Source organism: Rhinoraja longicauda, chromosome 3 (assembly GCF_053455715.1).
Source record: "Rhinoraja longicauda isolate Sanriku21f chromosome 3, sRhiLon1.1, whole genome shotgun sequence".
In the NCBI taxonomy this organism is placed as follows: domain Eukaryota; kingdom Metazoa; phylum Chordata; class Chondrichthyes; order Rajiformes; family Arhynchobatidae; genus Rhinoraja; species Rhinoraja longicauda.
This window is the reverse complement of record NC_135955.1, coordinates 76302291-76322483: the sequence shown is the minus strand read 5'-3', so window position 1 is coordinate 76322483 and position 20193 is coordinate 76302291. Positions and strand designations below refer to the sequence as shown.

Below are 20193 nucleotides of genomic sequence, written 5' to 3'. Positions count from 1 at the left end.
GGAATCACAGCCCTGGCTACCACTCAATCTTGTGTCATCCGCTCCCAAGAGGGTGTACCTGTTTTCAGTTGGTACAGCCACCGGGGTCTGCACTCCACGTTTACTCCTCTTTCTCACAATCGCCCACCTTTGCTCTTCCTGTTTCCTTGGTTTGACAACCTCACTCTAGGTCTTGTCCAGGAAACTCTCGTTTTCCCGGATGACCATGAGGTCATCCAACTGCTGCTCCAGTTCCCCAACACGTTTATTCAGAATGCAGTTTTATTAATTCACCATTCAAATGGCCAGACAAATGAAATATACATTGAAAATAGGGGAGTTCTTTGTAATTAAACGAATTGAAATATCACTGACAATGACGTAAAATTTATACCGAAACCTTCGATAGATATATTGCCGTACATTAATAGCATAGAAACTTAGAAACATAGAAAATAGGTGCAGGAGGAGGCCATTTGGCCCTTCGAGCCAGCACCGCCATTCATTCTGATCATCCACAATCAGTAACCCATGCCTGCCTTCTCCCCATATCCCTTGATTCCGCTAGCCCCTAGAGCTCTATCTAACCTTCTTTTAAACTCATCCAGTGAATTGGCCTCTACTGCCGTCTGTGGCAGAGAATTCCACAAATTGAAAAGTTTTTTCTCATCTCACTTTTAAATGGCCTCCCCTTTATTCTTAGACTGTGACCCCTGGTTCTGGACTCCACCAACATTGGGAAAATTGTTCCTGCATCGAGCTTGTCCATTCCTTTTATAATTTTATATGTTTCTATAAGATCCCCTCTCATCCTAAATTCCAGTGAATGCAAGGCCAGTCGTTCCAATCTTTCCTCATATGACAGCCCCGCCATTCCGGGGATTAACCTCGTGAACCTACGCTGGACTGCCTCAATAGCAAGAATGTCCTTCCTCAAATTAGGAGACCAAAACTGCACACAATACTCCAGATGTGGTCTCACCATGGCCCTGTACAACTGCAGAAGGCCCTCTTTACTCCTATACTCAAATCCTCTTGTTATGAAGGCCAATATGCCATTAGCTTTCTTCACTGCCTGTTTTACCTGCATGCTTACTTTCAGTGACTGGTGTACAAGGACACGCAGGTCTCGTTGCATTTCCCTTTTTCCTAATCTGACACAATTGAGATAATAATCTGTCTCCTTGTTCTTGCCGCCAAAGTGGATAACCTCACATTTATCTACATTATACTGCATCAGCCATGCATCCGCCCACTTACTCAACCTGTCCAAGTCACCCTGCAACCTCCAAGCATCCTCTTCGGAGTTCACATTGCCACCCAGCTTTGTGTCATCTGCAAACTTGCTAGTGTTACTTTCAATTCTAACATCTAAATTAATATTTATTGTAAATAGTTGCGGCCCCAGCACCGAGCCTTGCGGCACTCCATTCGCCACTGCCTGCCATTCTGAAAAGGACCCGTTTATTCCTACTCTTTGTTTCCTGTCTGCCAACCAATTCTCTATCCATGTCAATACCCTACCCCCAATACCACTAATCTCCTGTGTGGGAACTTATTAAAGGCTTTCTGAAAGTCCAGATACATTACGTCCACTGGCTCTCCTTCATCCATTTTACTTGTTACATCCTCAAAAAATTCCAGAAGATTTGTCAAGCATGATTTCCCCTTCGTAAATCCATGCTGACTTGGACCAATCCTTTTACTGCTATCCAAATGCGCTGTTATTACTTCTTTAATAATTGACTCCACCACCGATGTCAGGCTAACTGGTCTATAATTCCCCGTTTTCTTCCTCGCTCCTTTCTTGAAAAGTGGGATAATATTAGCTACCCTCCAGTCCACAGGAACTGATCGTGAATCTATAGAACATTGGAAAATGATCACCAATGCGTCCACGATTTCTTGAGCCACCTCCTTGTACCCTGGGATGCAGACCATCAGGCCCTGGGGATTTATCAACCTTCAGTTCCATCAGTCTACCCAATACTATTTCTCTTCTAATGCAAATTTCTTTCAGTTCCTTTGTTTCCCTAGGTCCTCTAGCACATCAGGGAGATTGTTTGCGTCTTCCTTAGTGAAGACAGACCCAAAGTACCTGTTCAACTCTTCTGCCATTTCTTTGTTTCCCATAATAATTTCACCTGTATCTGCCTTCAAGGGACCCACATTTATCTTTACTAATCTTTTTCTCTTAACATACCTAAAGAGGCTTTTACTATCCTTCTTTATAGTCTTTGTCAGCTTACCCTCATACTTCATCTTTTCAGCCCGTATTGCCCTTTCATGTTACCTTCTGCTGTCCTTTGAAAGTTTCCCAATCCTCTAGCTTCCCACTACTCTTTGCTCAGTTTGTAACTTCCCTTGTCAGCCACGGTTGCCTCTTGCTCCCCTTAGAATCTTTCTTCCCCTTTGGAATGAAATGATCCTGCATCTTCTGGATTATGCCCAGAAATCCCTGCCATTGCTGTTCCACCGTCATTCCTGCTAAGATCCTTTTCCAGTCAACCTTGGCCAGCTCCTCTCTCATGCCTTCATAGTCCTCTTTGTTCAACTGCAACACTGACACTTCTGATTTAACCTTCTCCCTCTCAAATTGCAGATTAAAAGTTATCATATGATGGTCACTACCTCCTAGCAATTCCTTTACCTTGAGTTCCCTTATTAAATCTGGTTCATTGGACAACAATAAATCCAAAATTGCATTCTCTCTGGTTGCTCCAGTACAAGCTGCTCTAAGAATCCATCTCGGAGGCACTCTACAAACTCCCTTTCTTGGGGTCCAGAACCAACCTGATTTTCCCAGTCTACCTGCATATTGAAATCTCCCATAACCACAGTGGCATTACCTTTGTTACATGCCAATTTTAACTCTTGCTGCAACTTGCACCCTATATCCAGGCTATTGTATGGGAGCATATAAATAACTCCCATTAGTGTCTTCTTACCTTTACAATTCCTCAATTCTATCCACAGCGATTCTACATCGTCAGTCCCTATGTCACCACTCGCAAGGGACTGAATTTCATCCCTTTCCAACAGAGCTACCCCACCTCCTCTGCCCACCTGCCTGCCCTTTCTATAGGACGTATAACCCTGAATATTCAGTTCTCAGCACTGATCCTCCTACAGCCACGTCTCTGTAATCTGTCCCGTTAATTCTGGTGTCTTTCTTAACTTTTCCTATATTCTCCCTTCAAATCCATCCTTGTGAGTGTTCGACTTCATAGAAATACGTGTAATTTAAATAACCTTTCACTTCCAGAGCAATCACCAATATCTTCCAATTTTAGTGCACAAGTTTAAGGAAAGGCTGTTTTTATGTGAACTGAAATCTCATGAGAAAACACAAATATAAATGCTTCTTGCTACAACTCACTTAGATTTTTACCCAGAGTGCATTTTAAACTGGGATCAAACTGAGGTGAGAAAAAACTTTTTCACCCAGAGAGTTGTGAATTTGTGGAATTCTCTGCCACAGAGGACAGTGGAAGCCAAATCACTGGATGGATTTAAGAGAGAGTTAGATAGAGCTCTAGGGGCTAGTGGAATCAAGGGATATGGGGAGAAGGCAGGCACGGGTTATTGATTGGGGACGATCAGGCATGATCACAATGAATGGCGGTGCTGGCTTGAAGGGACGAATGGCCTCCTCCTGCACCTATTTTCTATGTTTCTAAAACCGATAGAAGCAATGAAGAAAACTTCCCCCACAAAATTAAAAATAACTCAGAACTAGGATTAAATAAAATGCCATTCAAATTTTTAAATTAATACCATTTAATCAATGAATTTGCTTTTATCAAGGTAAAATTCCAGGGTGTGCCAGCTGTTATGTTTTTATGCAAGGAGAAATACTTTGTATCACTCTGAAGAATCAAATCTGTGTACTCGGCAAATTATGTGGAACAAAATTGTTAAATAATTTTCTTAAGATTCTGTCATAATAGATATGTACGCACCAGTATGTTGCATGTCTTTTAGTTTAGTTTAGAGATACAGCACGGAAGCAGGCCCTTTGGCCCACCAAGTCTGTACTGACCAGCGATCCCCATACATGAACACTCCCCTACACACACCAGGATAATTTTACATTTATACAATTATACCAAGTCAATGAAACCTACAAACCTGTACGTCTTTGGAGTGTGGGAGGAAACCGAAGTTCTCGGAGAAAACCCACGCAGATCACGGGGAGAATGTATAAACTCCGTACAGACAAGCACCCATAGCCACGAGCATAGGGGCCCCATGCTGATCTGTGTATGTTAAGTGACTTGCAATAAATAAATACTACTTTAAAAATGTAGGTTCAATAAGTGCTTTTTTCGCAACATTTTCGGTCCCTAAGTGCTTCTCACAGAGATCTGTAAGTGCTTTTCGCAACAATGTAGCATCCTAAGCCCATCGCTAAGTGCTTTTCGGTAAGTGCTTTTCGCCAGCACGACAGGGGGGGGGGGGGCTGGTAGGGAAAGGGGGGTGGGGGAGAGTAACGGTAGGGGCCCCAGTACACTGCTTTGCCCGGGGGCCCATAATGCTGTAAAAACGGCCCTGTATCTAAGAGATATATAGAAATCTCTAGGAGATTCATAGAAAATCAACAAAAACAGATCATGATTCTACCAATTTTATTTACATCTTAACCCTTTAATTTTTTTCCATGTCTAATTTTTGCCCCCATTTGCCTTGCCCAATCCTATTGTTTAGTCATTTATTTTTAGTTTAGCTTAGAGATACAGTGCGGAAACAGGTCCTTCGGCTCACCGAGTCCGCACTGACCAGCGATCCCTGCACATTAACACCACCCTACACACACCAGGGACAATTTTACATTTATACAATTATACCAAGTCAATTAACCTACAAACCTGTACGTCTTTGGAGTGTGGGAGGAAACCAAAGATCTCGGAGAAAACCCACACAAGTCATGGGGAGAACGTACAAACTCCATACAGACTTTTTTTTGTGTGTTGGTTTGTAGATTGTGTGTGTTATTGCTTATTTTTATTGCTCTTATTGTTGGACTGTGGGTAACGGAATTTCGTCCAAAAGACGTGTTTTTTTGGATGACAATAAAGGTTATTCTGATTCTGATTCTGACAAGCTCCCATAGTCAGGATTGAACCCGGGTCTCTGGCGGTGTAAGGCAGTCGCTCTATGGCTGCACCTCCGTGCCGCCATATTGTTGCCACCATTTTCGGGCTTCCTCTTTCATTCTTCTCTCACATCTCTCAAACCTTTCCGTTGATATATCTCTGATTTTCACAATTTTTGATATCAACACCATCGTTCACATTACAGTTGCAGCCTGACTGTTGATTATTGTCAACATTTCTGGTTTTACTTTGGAATTTCCATGTACAAAGATGGAAGTAACACAATGCTAATCTATTCAATGAATCATTTACATTCAAGTTCAGCTCAGAAAGGTTTGACATCCAATCTCCTGATAAATGTTTTGTTAAAGGTATTGGATAGCTGAAGCTTTTATAGCTCATACTAAGCTGGATTCACAGTTTCAGAAATGAATTGAAACTGCATGACTCATATAGTGGTAGATACTGAAATAGCATATTCTAATCTGGGCTTTGAAAACCAGGGTCACAGTCCTAATAAAAGGGACAATTGCTTTTTCAAATGTACAAATCTTCTCAACGTTGAGTAGTACTGTCATTTCCGTGGTACAGCTATGCCTCGTTCAATATTTTGCTTTTGCACAAATACAAAATTCAATTACTCCTGATGCGTGATAGGAGAAAAGCCAGCATTTCTCAAGTTCAGAAATATCAGCAAAGTTTAGTTTAGTTTAGAGATTAAGTGTGGAAACAGGCCCTACGGCCCACTGAGTCCACGCTAACCAACGATCACGTCGTACAGTGCCCACCATAATGTTTGGGACAAAGATCCGTCATTTATTTATGTGCCTCTGTACTCCACAATTTGAGATTTGTAATTTAAAAAATCACATGTGGTTAAAGTGCACATTGTCAGATTTTAATAAAATCCAATTTTATAGATTTTGGATTCACCATGTAGAAATTACAGCAGTGTTTATACATAATTCCCCCATTTCAGGGCACCATAATGTTTGGGACACAGCAATATCATATAAATGACAGTAGTCATGTTTAGTATTTTGTTGCATATCCTTTGTTTGCAATGTCTGCAGTTCCTTTTCTCCTCCATACTTTGCTCTTGCCATCACTCTGATATAAGTTAATTTTTGTCTCATCTGTCCACAAGACCTTTTTCCAGAATTGTGGTTGCTCTTTTAAGTACTTCTTGGCAAACTGTAACTTGGCCATCCTATTTTTGCGCTAACCAGTGGTTTGTATCTTGCAGTGTAGCCTCTGTATTTCTGTTCATGAAGTCTTCTGTGGACAGTGGTCATTGACAAATCCACACCTGACTCCTGAAGAGTGTTTCTGATCTGTTGGACAGGTGTTTGGGGATTTTTCTTTATTATAGAGAGAATTCTTCTGTCATCAGCTGTGGAGGTCTTCCTTGGCCTGTCAGTCCCTTTGCGGTTAGTAAGCTCACCAGTGCTCTCTTTCTTCTTAATGATATTCCAAACAGTTGATTTTGGTAAGTCTAAGATTTGGCTGATGTCTCTAACAGCTTTATTCTTGTTTCGCAGTCTCATAATGGCTTCTTTGACTTTCATTGGCACAACTTTAGTCCTCATGTTGATAAACAGCAATAAAAGTTTCCAAAGGTGATATCATATCATATCTGGAGGAAAGACTAGGTGCTAAGAACTCTCTTATACCTGCATTAAGGAGGCAATTAAACACACCTGAGCAATTACAAACGCCTGTGAAGCCATGTGCCCCAAACATTATGGTGCCCTGAAATGGGGGACTATGTATAAACACAGCTGTAATTTCTGCATGGTGAAACCAAAATGTATAAAAAAGGCCTTTATTAAAATCTGACAATGTGCACTTTAACCACATTTTTCTTTTACAAATCTCAAATTGTGGAGTACAGAAGCAAATAAATAAATGATGGGTCTTTGTCCCAAACATTATGGAGGGCAGGTAAATATAGAGGAATATTAAGAAAGAAAATACTTCTAATGCTCAAGATCTTGTTTCTTGTTTCATATTATATCTGTAAAATGTTGCAGTCTCTTTGGCCGAAAAGCAATTTGAACCCAGATTGTGCTAATGGCTGGTTTTCATGGCAATCTGCCAGCTAGCTGCAAAGCATTGATCAGTGTGTCCTGATTTCTATGCCTGAGCATTGTTAAACAAAATTCAGGAACATGCTGGAGGGCAGATGCTTCTGCATCCAACTTCCTGATCTGCTGCTAGACTAAGCACTGAGTGCAAAGGCAGAGCTCACCCCTATTGAGCTGTGAGTTTTATGCATGCCAAATCCAGCCTTTCAGCATTATGCAGGGATGTCTGACCTATGCAACAAAGCCATGTTCATTTCAATGAGGTCTCCAATCTGGATTGAAAGATAAGCACAGGTATTTTTTCTTGTTCCCTTATTTTAATCAATCTTAGTGTTTTCATTAATTTTTTTTACACTTTCAAATACATTTATTTTTAAGTATTGTTACATTTTTGATTTTGTATCTCTATTTCAGCAGTTTTAAAATGCCTCTGATCATCAGAGACATTTGGAAATATTAATTAAGATCCTTGTCTGCATGAGGGTATCAAGATAGCTGTAAGAACATAAGAAAATGAGAAACAAACTCAGGTGTAAGTCACTAGACCCCAAGAGACTTATCTGCCATTCAGTAAAATCATGGCTGATCTAATTTTGGCATCACCTTCTTGGTGTTCATCCTACACTTTGATTTCCTTGTATTTAAATGTCTGCCAGTCCATCGTGAATATATTCAGTGTGACTCTGCCTCTGGAGCTCTGTGGGGAAACCGATTTCAAATATTCACAATCTTCAGAGTGAAAAAATTCCTCCTCTTCTCCATGATCAAACATTTTCTGAAAATATGCCCTGGTTCTTTTCCCCCCATTAGGGGAAATGTCATCTCAGCATTCACTGTTAATCCTCCTCTGGATTTTTCCCGTTTCAACATATCCCAGAAATAGGACCTCTGAATCCATTGCTTCAAGCCTACTGTTTCACAGTCTGGGCTAAGGCCTGGACCTCAATTTGACTGGTGTATATAGAAGGTTAGTGCAGCCCAGGGCAAGCAGCACATGGGTGCACACAAGGAACAGTTCAGACGAAGCAATATCCAGCCTATTGGTGCCAATCTGAATAGTGGGAGGTTAATACATCGAAGCCCTGGCTTTTAGCAGATGTACACATTTCACTGTGGATCCAGGTAATTTTGTTTCCAACCAATATTCTCCAGGATTAATGCATCTACTTAAAGTGGACTCATCTGGGGAAATTCACCCTCATTTATCCCTGAAAATAAATCTCAGATGTTTGAGCACATTTCCAGATGATTAAATCATTCAAAATTATCTATGTTTTAAAAAGGGTGGGAACATATTGCAGGACCAGCTGTTGCATCCCATTAGCTGTTGGGATCTGGCATTCTGCTCTCTGATTTGGATGGTGTCTCTGCACAAAACTCCAGGACCATTTTCTCTAAAAGATCTGACTGTGTAAAATTGCTCAGTCTATAAATTTGTAATTTCCCAATAAAAGTTTCTTGCTTTCTTATGATAAAAAGTTGGGAAACAAAAGCAATGGTGCTACCTGCATCAGCAGCCTTCTACTTTGGAGTGGTCTATGTTGAAAGGAGCAGGAGCAAGAGGTCAAAGAAAATGAGAAACAAAACATAAAGAGAGAAGTAAAGAATAAAGGAAGAAATTAAGTAAGTTAAACGATGTCCAGGGGAATTGTCAAGCTCGAAAGGGTTCAGAAAAGATTTACGAGGATGTTGCCGGGATTAGAGGGTGTGAACTACAGGGAGAGGTTGAGTTGGCTGGGTCTCTATTCCATGGAGTGCAGGAGGATGAGGGGAGATCTTATAGAGGTGTATAAAACCATGAGAGGAATAGATCGGGTAGATGCACAGAGTCTTTTGCCAGAATAAGGGAATCGAGGACCAGAGGACATAGGTTCAAGGTGAAGGGGAAAAGATTTAATAGGAATCGGAGGGGTAACTTTTTCACACAAAGGGTGATGGATGTATGGAACAAGCTTCCAGAGGAGGAAGTTGAGGCTGGGACTATCCCATTGTTTAAGAAACAGTTAGACAGGTACATGGATAGGACAGGTTTGGAGGGATATGGACCAAGCGCAGACAAGTGGAACTAGTGTAGCTGGGACATTGTTGGCTGGTGTGGGTGAGTTGGGCCGAGGGGCCTATTTCCACACTGTATCACTCTATGACTCTATGAATTGGAAAGTTTGTGTATATTGATGCACCAGTGCCATGTTGGACAGATAGGATTAACCATTAGTTATTTTTGTACTCTCTTTTTTGTATGTTCTTATGTTGGTCTCACATTTTATAAACGTATGGGGTTAATGAGAGTTGAACTCATTGTCAGCCTTGTTTTATGCTTACAAGCACAGTATCCAGTGCCATTGCTGACTGCCTTTCCAAAATCCCAGCACTATTCTTCCCGAGATAACAAAAGATCGCTGCTGCTCCTGGACCCAGGATTTTCATGTACATCACCAACCCCAGTCGCCATGCTCTGCCATTGCTCTTGTTCCCACTGACCAAAGCCACTGACTTCACATTCTGTTTAATTGAACAACACCAGGTCTCTCAGGGCTATAGCCTTGCAACATACATCTTGGAATATTAGAATAATCTGAGTAATTATACCTTCAGGATTTGCATAAATTACAGTACATGTGCAGACATCAGAAATTGGCATCCAATTTATTCCACCGTAACGGGGAGCACTGTTAGCCTTACTTATTATTTTCACTGCAAATTCAGGCCAATGTGAGTGGTATCCTTTGAAAGAGCATGAGCTCTTATAGTTAAGACCTGAAATAGCCATTACATTATTATGTTGAAACAATGCAAATGCTTAGCTAGAGATAAAAAGCTGGAAAGTTACAGACTAGACCAACAGAACATTAACCTGCACATTGCTGAACAATAATAATGGATAATAATAAGTTAACAATATTGTAAAGAATAAGCAGAAATACAGCCAAAGGGTGAGTGGCTGTCCCCTCTCATTTTTCAAACAGGATTTTTATACAAACTATTAACTCAATTATCCAAAAAGGAACTTGTGTCTCTCTCCCACATGATGAAGATTGAAAGCAATCAAATTCACAAAAGAGATACAATTATTCTAATATTTATATTTATTTTTAATGCATTTATTAGCATTTAAATAAATTAATGGTTTTATAGCTATTACTATTTTAAATGCTAGCCCTGGCAAAGGAAATCTTATATGGCTAATATTTGTACAATGTAAATTAAACTTTTAATGCCCATTATTTGTGATCCAAATTATTTTATTAGGTTCAGTTAACCCTGCAGTCATAAGTAGCAACAACAAACCTGTAAATTTTGAGAAGTAATGGCCACGTGTTATCTGCAAAGGGCTATGAGTGCACATGCTGTAGAGATAAAGCTTACAGATGGGTGGGAGTAGAAAAGCTGGTGGATTAGTTACTGATTTTCGGTAATCTCTAGAACAAACCTTTAACATTGAGATAATGTTGAAACTGTTTACATGTTGAATGCCATTAGCTGAAATAGCCATTCCTAATATTTTGCCATTGGATTGAATTTTCCTCTTCATTTTATCCAAACATTCAACAATATTGAAACAAACTTTCTGTTTGAAACATCCTGCCCAACGGGAATTTTTGCCTGGGGTACATCTCAAACAAATCCACCTATCTTTCTAATGGTACTAACATTGTTGGTTTGCTCTTGGCTGTGTTTGCACTGTGAGGAGATAATTGAGCAGGTAATTGAGATAATTGACTCAACAACCTAAGGGTTATTGAAGAAAACACATTTTAATGTACTGGAGAACCCAAGATAGATTCACAATTACAAAGCGCTCATTTTCAACATGGAACCAAAAGCCATTGGCAGCAGCAAGATCTTGCAGATAAAAGGTTTTTTTCAGGCATTCCATAATACACTGCAACCAATGAAATAGCTTTGAAATGCAGACACTATTCTAATGCTGGGGAAAAAAACGGTTGAATTATCAGACCATGAATCCCAAAACAGCATGAAGCAAATGATAGTTTATCTTTTTTAAACAATGTTACTTGAGAGAGAAATATTGTCCAAGACAACGAGAGAAACATTTCTGCTCCTAAAGGTGTTGGAATGTCTTTCAGTACATTTGAGAAAACCAATATGGCCTTGGTTTAAGGGACCCAATCATACTTATTTTATGTAGAATGAAAGTCAGGGACAAATGAAAATTCAGATGTAGACCAATCCTCTTGCATTGCACCTGCCCTTTAGCTTTACACGAGTATAGGTAACAGAAGACTCATTTATTTGAAAAGGATCATCAATCTTGATGAAAAGGTAAGTGTGGGTAATTGGTCCTTTGTCTCTTTATCTTGGTCTTGGCATCATATTCAGCACAGATGTTGTGGGCCGAAAGGCCTATCTTTGTGTTGAACTATTCTATGTCCAGTCTCTGTTTTAATTCATTTCCAATTCTTTCAATTGTTTTTAAGTAAATTTACCAATGACGAATCTGCATTCTCAAGTTAAATAAAAGATACAACAGCAACATTTCAATGAAGAGAAAATGTATCTTCAATAATATAGTTTATCCCATCATCAACATAACTAAAACCAACGCTTAATGAAAGCTTAGTGATACTAAATTGTCTGTGCAAGATCACAGGAAGATTATCTAATACATCATAGGGTTAGTAATGCATCTCACATAAAATGAGGAGCCTTTTTGCAACATAACATGGTTATGCCACGTGAAGCTTTCCAAAATATTTAATTTTAATACAAAAATATCTCACATTGGCCAAAGTCTCCATATTCAATTTTAGCAGATGCCTTCAGTACACTTGGAGATTCTTAAATTTTATACTTTAGCACGACATCCTATCTCCAACTTTTTATGCCAAGAATAATTCTTCTAAGTGCCTCTTACATTTAAAATCTGTAGAACATGTCTCCAAGTAGTCATGTGAGATTCTGTGTGAAGTGGCTAAAAAGTATGCAATTTTTTATATTGTTTCCCTGTAATTGAAGTAGCACAAATGCTCTCCGTGGTATAAGCAAACTGACAGGCTGCAATATTATCTTAGTTTAGAGCTGAGATAACGTTTGATAAAGGATAAAAACTGTGAACATTATATAATGTGATTTCGGTGAGGGTATGCAGAGGACAAGAGATAGCTTTGGCAAATAAGATAAAGAAAAATCCAAAGAGATTCTAAGAGTAGATTAAGGGCAAAAGAGTTACGAGGAAGATATCGGGTCCCCTTAATGGTCAACAAGGTCATCTATGTGTGGAGTCATAGGAGATGGACTAGGTGTTAAATAAGTATTTCTCATCTGTATTTACCAAGGAAAAAGAAGTGAAATTCCGACAGGTTAATAGTGATGTCTTGAACAGAGTCCGTATTACGGAAGAGGAGGTGCTCGAGGTCTGAAAAACAATAAAGTAGATAAATCCCTGGGACTGATCAAGTGTACCCTAGCACATTGTGGGAGGCAGAATCAAGTAAATTTATACCTAGACTTATGTATAAAATGTTGAGTGGCATAGGTAAGGTAAATAGCCTCAATCTCTTCCCCAGGATGGACGTGTTTGAAGCTAGGTTTAAGGTGAGAAGGGCAAGATTTAAAAGGGACACGAGAGACAACTTTTTCCCACAGGGTGGTGCATATATGAAACAGCTGCAGCAGGAATTAGTAGAGATAGGTTCAATTATGACTTATTTTTAAATTTGGAAGCGTACATGCTTAAGAAAGATTTGGAGGTATATGAACGATGTGCTGGCAACTGAGAACAGGCCGGTTAAGTAACATGGTCAGCATTGATGAGTTGGGCCAAAGGGCTTGTTTCCATGCTGCAGAGCTCCATGACTAGACATTCTCATCAGCCAAAATAGTGAAAGTGACAATGTTCTCCAAAGATTTGACATTCAGTAATTTTAACATGGGAATCTGTGTCAACTTGTATTTTAACAAATATAATAGTACAAGCTATGGATTTTCAATGGATCATTGTTATTGTAATTGTAATTCATTTCTTTCTAAATGTCAGAATATTGGCTATTCTCTTCATATGTGCATGGGTACATCAGATATGCAGATTATCACAAATACTTTTGACACAAAAGTACAAACACTATTGCTGTAGTAAAAATATTAAAATATGCCCTCTGCTCATATCATGATGACTAGCTGATTTCAATTATCCTAATATTGAAATAATTTGAGTTTTAAGAAGGAAAACCATTGAAAAATCAAAATTACATGATATACACACAAGATAAATTTGTTAGGAGGGAGGAGAAAGCAGAATTATAGTGTGGAAATCAGGCGATGCATTTGGATGTGAAAATTTATACATGTCCCTTCGGAAGCAACATTATTTTTGCACATTGTATGTTAATGACCTCAATGACTAAATAAACCTGCAAGACCTCTTGTAATGGATTACAAAAGACATTGCATCTTATTGGCGTGACTCAATAATTTCAAATGACAGCCACACATCTAATTAATCTTTGAGGAATGCACTTAGTTTGAGACTTTTTTGGCTTAACTAATCATCCTGATTTTAGCAGAAATATTTGGATCAGGATCAAGATGCAAAGATGATTTAATAACTGTATAAATACTGGTCCATAATCAACACGTAATTAGCCAAAACATTTTAATCTTAAAAATGGTTCAGCTATTCCAGTAGAAGGCTTCAAACTAATGTGGATAAAGTAGCACATTTATCAAGATGCTTCAAACCATTGAATCAGCAGTAATCGATGTAAAACCAGCTGCAGGGTGGCAGATAATTTTAGTGCTGGGAAAATCTCATATGAACAATATTTAATATTGACGTGGTACTAGAAAAAACCCCAGAAAATGTTGAATAGATTCAGCAGCGTAGACACCGTTAACATTTCAGATCAAAGATCAGAACAGATGTTAAAAATCTGAATTAAAAACAGAAAATGCTGACAACATGAAGAAAGTCAGGCAGCATCTGTGAAAATGAAACGAGCGTTAACATTTCAACTTAATGACTTTTCATCACTGCCTGACCTTTAGATTGTTCAAAGCTTTTCTGTTTTTTAATTATTTTTCTTTACTTCAAATATTTGTCTGTTCCTCTCATAAAAGTCTTGGTTTGAATTTCAACTCTTCCCAGTGGTCAAATACTCTCTACTTTAACAATATTTTATGTAAAGAATAGCTTCCAAGCATTTTGCTTCTTGACTCCTAGTAGCTGATACCCTACTCAGAGGAAATAATTCCCAATTTACATCACTTTATAATAAATCTATTTTTAAGATTGTCTGCTTCTGTGGAAATAGGTCAGTACCCTGTCTCTCTTCATAATGTCAGATTCACTGTAACATCACATTCTTGGCACCATTCCAGTGAATCTGTATTTGTATGCTTTCATTTGCTTGGCTGTCCTTCATGTAATAGTATGCCTGATTTGCAAAATATCCCAAGGTTTTCTTTAGGTATTATTATTTAAGTGTTATATTTGGATTACTAAAATTAAAGTTAAATTAAAGTTGTGTTTGATTGAGATGGCTGTGTGTTGTCTTTTTCCAGAATGTTTATTTGCCTTCTCTACACAAATGCTGACTGACCCATTGTATTTCTTGCGTTGAATACTTATCAAGAATCTTAAAATTGACCCCTTATCCTAAATCCTCAGGCAAGGCCAGAAGTAGAGATTGCCAGCACATTGAAATTCCAACTTTGCATGATAAAATAGCTTAAATGAACTTTGCTTTTTTTCCATGGTGAACAGGATGTTCAGTATACATCTGTATTTGTGGAAGATACATACAAGATGGCTGTGTATTTATTTAAAACCTTTACCAACAAAGTGCTGTTGAACTCTATTATTTTATACTATTTGTAGTATTATCATTCTGTTATCTTTATTATGGTTAATTTGAAAGTCTGTAACTGAATGATGGAATAAAATAAAATAAATTTTACATCTTAAATCAAAATGTTTAACTTACAGAACAAGAACTCAAGGAGTTATATGTTTGCTTTTATTTCCTTGCAGCATAACTCCACCAGCACTAGGGCAGTTCAAGAGAGCAGTTGAAACATGTGTTAAAAGATAGAGAGTGTACAAGAGCAAAGACATGACGGAGAACCATTATAATTAACTGGAGTATTGTGTTCAGTTCTGGGCTCCATACTCTGAGAAAGTGTATGAGATGTATTGAAAAAGATGCAGAAGAAACTTGCATTATTTTGGAAAATGAGGGACTTTAGTTATGTGGATGGACGGGTCAGATTAGGGTTGTCTTTCTTGAAACAAAGGAAGATGCGAGGGGATCTGATGGTGATATTTAAAATCATGAACAGACTCAATAGAGTAGGTAGACAGCTTCCATTGATGGAAGAGTTAAGCAGAGGATATAGGATGAAGGTGGTTTCAGAAGTCAAATGAGAAAAAACTGAGTGTTTGGATTCAGTACTGCATTGCCAGGAGAAATAGTGGAGGCAGATAAGTACGTGGAAAGGAAACATTTGCAGGTCTAAAGGAATACAGCAAGGGAGTGGAGCAAGCTGGATCACTCTTCCATAGAGTCTGTGTGGACACAATACACCAAAGGCCTCCTATGTTATAATCATTTTGGTTTAGAGTGATATGGGCCTAATGTGGACAAACAGGACTAGCCTAGATGGGCATTTGTTCAGCACAGATGAGATGAGCAAAAGAACCTCTTTCCATGCTATATTTCTTTATGACTGATTAATTGATTGAAAAATTGTTTGACAGAAACACTATGGAAACAGGCTTGTCAGCCCACTGAGTCCACACCGACAATCAATGACCCGTACACTTCAGTTCTAATGTTATCCCACTTTCACATTAACTTCCTTCACACTAGGGGCAATTTCCAGAGGCCAATTAACCTCCAAATCTGCACGCCTTTGGGATGTGGGAGGAAACCTACAGGGAAAATGTGACCCCACAAACAGCAGCCGAGGCCAGGATTGAACTGGGTCTTTGGTGTTATGAGACAGCAGGTCTACCAGCTGCACCAAAGTGCTGCACTTTGTTTTGTGAATGACTATCAAAGTTTACCTAAACATTCAACTGCTCCTGTTAAGCAGCCATTTGTTATTAGACAGATAAGTCGTTATTTTCCTCTTTTTCTCTGCTCCTCGGGGCCAGGAATGACAACGTAGCAGTGCCTGCAGTGTTGTTGAAGGGAAGATACAGCCAGTGAGAAGGGAGACTGGCTTAATTTTTTAGATTTATTTTTTTAGATTTAGAGATACAGCGCGGAAACAGGCCCTTCAGCCCACCGAGTCCGCGCCGCCCAGCGATCCCCACACATTAACACACACTAGGGACAATTTTTACATTTACCCAGTCAATTAACCTACATACCTGTACGTCTTTGGAGTGTGGGAGGAAACCGAAGATCTCGGAGAAAACCCACGCAGGTCACGGGGAGAACGTACAAACTCCGTACAGACGGCGCCTGTAGTCAGGATTGAACCTGAGTCTCTGGCGCTACATTCGCTGTAAGGCAGCAACTCTACCGCTGCACCACCGTGCCGCTGTGGTAACGTTGGGTAAAATGTGGTAACCTTGGGAAGCTGTATGAGAGTGGGCCACAGTCACAACACGGAAACTGGCCCTTCAGCCCAGTTTTCCCATGCCAACCAAGATGCCCCATCTACACTAGTCCCTCCTGCCTGTGTTTGGCCCATATCCTTCCAGACATTTCCTATTCATGTACCTGTCTAAATGTCTTAAATGTTGTTGTAGTTTCTACCTCAACTACCTCCTCTGTCAGCTCATTCCATTTACCCACCACCCTCTGTGTGAAAAAGTTACCCCTCAGTTCCTATCAAATCTTTCTCCTCTTACCATATACCTATGTTCACTGGTCCTTGATTCCCTTCCTCTGGGTAAATGACTATGTATCTACCCTATCTATTCCGTTTGTGATCTAATACACCTTTATAAGATCAACTCTTATCCTCCTACGCTCCAAGGAATACAGTTTCTATCCTGCCCAGCCTCTTCCTATAGCTCAGGCTCTAAAATCCTGGCAACATACTTGTACATTTTCTCTGCACTCTTTTCAGCTTAACTATAGCAGGATGAATAAAACTAAACACAATATTCCAACTGTGGCCTAACAAATCCATGTGATTTCTTGACCCACCTTATCTACTTGTAACGCCACTTTCAAGGAACTATGTACCTGCATTTCTAGATCCCTCTGCTTTTCAACACTCCCCAGAGTCCTGGCATTCACTGTGAAAGTCCTGCCCTGGTTATACTTCCCAAAATGCAACACTTCACATTTTTCTGCATTAAACTCCATCAACAATTCCTTTGCCTACTTGCTCAACTGACCAAGATCCTGCTGTAACCTTTGATAACCATTTTTGCTATCTGAAATACCACCCTTTTAGTGTAATCTGCAAACTTACTAGTAATGCGTTGTATGTTCATTATAAACCCCAAATAGCAATGGGCCCAGCACCAATCTTTGAGGCACACCACTAGTCACAGGCTGAGCAGCAACTGTAGTAAGAGAAACCAAGTTAAAATTGTATTGATTGTCTATCTGTCTATCTGTCTGTCTGTCTAAAAGGAACCTGAGAAACAAGTTTTTCACACAAAAGGTTTATTGTTGATATGTGTACTGAGATACAATGAAAATCTTCGTTTTGCATACTATTCAGCCGGATCATACCATAAATTAGAGCAAAGGTGGGAAGAATATAGTGTTACAGTTACTGGGAAAGTGCAGATAAATAAAGTGAGTGACCCAACAAGGCAGATTGTAAGAGTGGAAATTGAGGATATATCCTCAGCATATGAAAGGTCAGTTCATGAGTCTGATAAGGGCAGTGAAGAAGCTGTTCTTGAATCTTGCGGTACTTGCTTTCAGGTTTTTGTATCTTTTGTTTGACAGGAGGGGGAGAAGTGAGAATGATTGGGTGGGAATGGTCCTTGATGGTATTGACTGCCTTTCCAGGGCAGAGTGAGGTGCAGATGAAATCGATTGGGGGAGGGTGATTTGTTTTATGGGATGAACCAGGTTGTGTCAACAACTCTTTGCAATTAGTTGTGGTCTTAAGCAGAGCAGTTGCCATACCAAGCTATGATGAACCCGAATGGATGATTTGTGTGATGCATCTTTACAAATCAGTTTGTGTAATTGGAGACAGGGTGAACTTTCTTAATCTTCTGAGGAAATAGAGACATTGACCTGCTTATTTGGCTATATCATCAGTGTTGGTAGACCAAACCAGATTGTTAGTGATATTCACACATGGAACTTGAAGCTCTTGACCATCACCACTTTAGCATCATTGATGCAGCCTTGGGTATGTACTCCATCTCACTTCCTGAGGTCGATGGCTCGATTCTTCATTTTGTCTTAACACCATGCTACTAAGCTCTCTGTCTCCTTCCTGTACTCCGTCTCAACATTGTTCAATATCGGCCTACTACTGTTTGACATTTGTGACATTGACCACGAATACTAATGAACCAGAGGCTATTGAGGCAGATAGTCATTCCACCAATCTTCCATTTAAAGTGGACATAGATTGTACTGAATTTGTCAAGGAGGGACTCGTTACCTACAATACTGCCCAACCTCATTTTGCATCCCATTACAGCATGCAAGCTTTGCCACAATTGATGGGTAAACATATGGTTATTCTGGGGCTCTAGCTTGGTGCAGAATTGGTGTAGTCAATAAATAGGAGTCTTATGTAGATATCATTATCTAGTTGTTCTAGAGAGAAGTGGGTATATGAAACGAGCTGCCAGGGGAAGCAGACGAGATGGGTACAATTACAACATTTAAAAGGCATTGGACAGGTACATGGATAGGAAAGCTTTAGAGGGATATGAGCCAAATGCAGTTCAAAGTGACATCTTGGTTGGCATGGATGAGTTGGGTTTAGGAGCCTGCTTCCATGCTTTAAAACTCTATAATTAATTTATCAGGAATAATGCTTTTCATTTTGGATCATTATATTAAATCAAATTTTTACCTGAAATTGAAACCAGTTTTGTTAACTAGAAATTGATTTTGATTGAGCCACAAGGAATTGCAGATGCTTGATTAGAGCACAAAGTGCTGGAGTAACCCACTGGGTCAGGCAGCATGCTGGATTTGAAAATTGCACCAACAAAAATCTGCACATTGCATTCCTTCAGAATACATTCTGAATAATCAGTTTCTATTGAGTTGATCCGACTTGCCTCCCAGAATCTCCTTCGTTGTTCCAACCCAGCTGAGAATAACTCGCAGAGATAGGCTGAAGAAGGGTCTTGACCCGAAACGTCACCCATTCCTTCTCTCCCGAGATGCTGCCTGACCTGCTGAGTTACTCCAGCATTTTGTGAATAAATACCTTCGAGAGTGGGACAAACTTGGATTGGTTTCTCTGGAGCACCAGAAGCTGACGGGAGATCTGATAGAAGCATATAAAATCATGAGAGGCATAGATAGGATAAACAGTCAGAACCTTTCCCCAGGGTGGATTAGATGACACAGTTTTAAGGTGAGAGGGGCAAAGTTTAAAGATGTGTGGGGCAGGTTTTGTTATGCTGAGTGCTGGGTGACTGTAATACCTGCCAGGGATGGCGGTGGCGGCAGATACATTAGTGGTGTTTAAGAGGCTTTTAGATGGGCACATGGGTATGCAGGGAGTGAAGGAATGTGGCTTGGGTGAAGTCAAAGGATATTAGTTTAACATAGCATTAAGTTGGGCACACACATTGTGGGCTGAAGGGCCTATTCCTTTGCTGTACCTTTCTACGAACTGGCTTCACATCCTCAAGCTGGATGGCGTCCAGACCTCAGTTGATGTAGAACAGCGATTCCGCATTTGGAACAGCCCTGGCATTTGGGATCAGATATTTATTCCCTGCCATAGATTATAACAATTTTTAAATGTCTCTTATTTATTTAAAAATTGTTGAAATTGAAGTAAATAATTATAAAAGTATTAGATTTTAAAAAACAATTAATGAGAAACACACATGTCTAAATATAATTGAAAGCATTTCACTGAAGCAAAGTAAAGTAACTTCATCCTAATCTGTA

General features: G+C 39.5%; 1 long non-coding RNA gene across 1 annotated transcript in view; it reads left to right on the top strand.

Moving 5' to 3' along the window:
• Positions 1 to 20193, top strand: part of LOC144592109 (uncharacterized) — a 235876-nt gene that overhangs the window by 67713 nt on the left and 147970 nt on the right. The gene's annotated exons all lie outside the window — the stretch shown is intronic.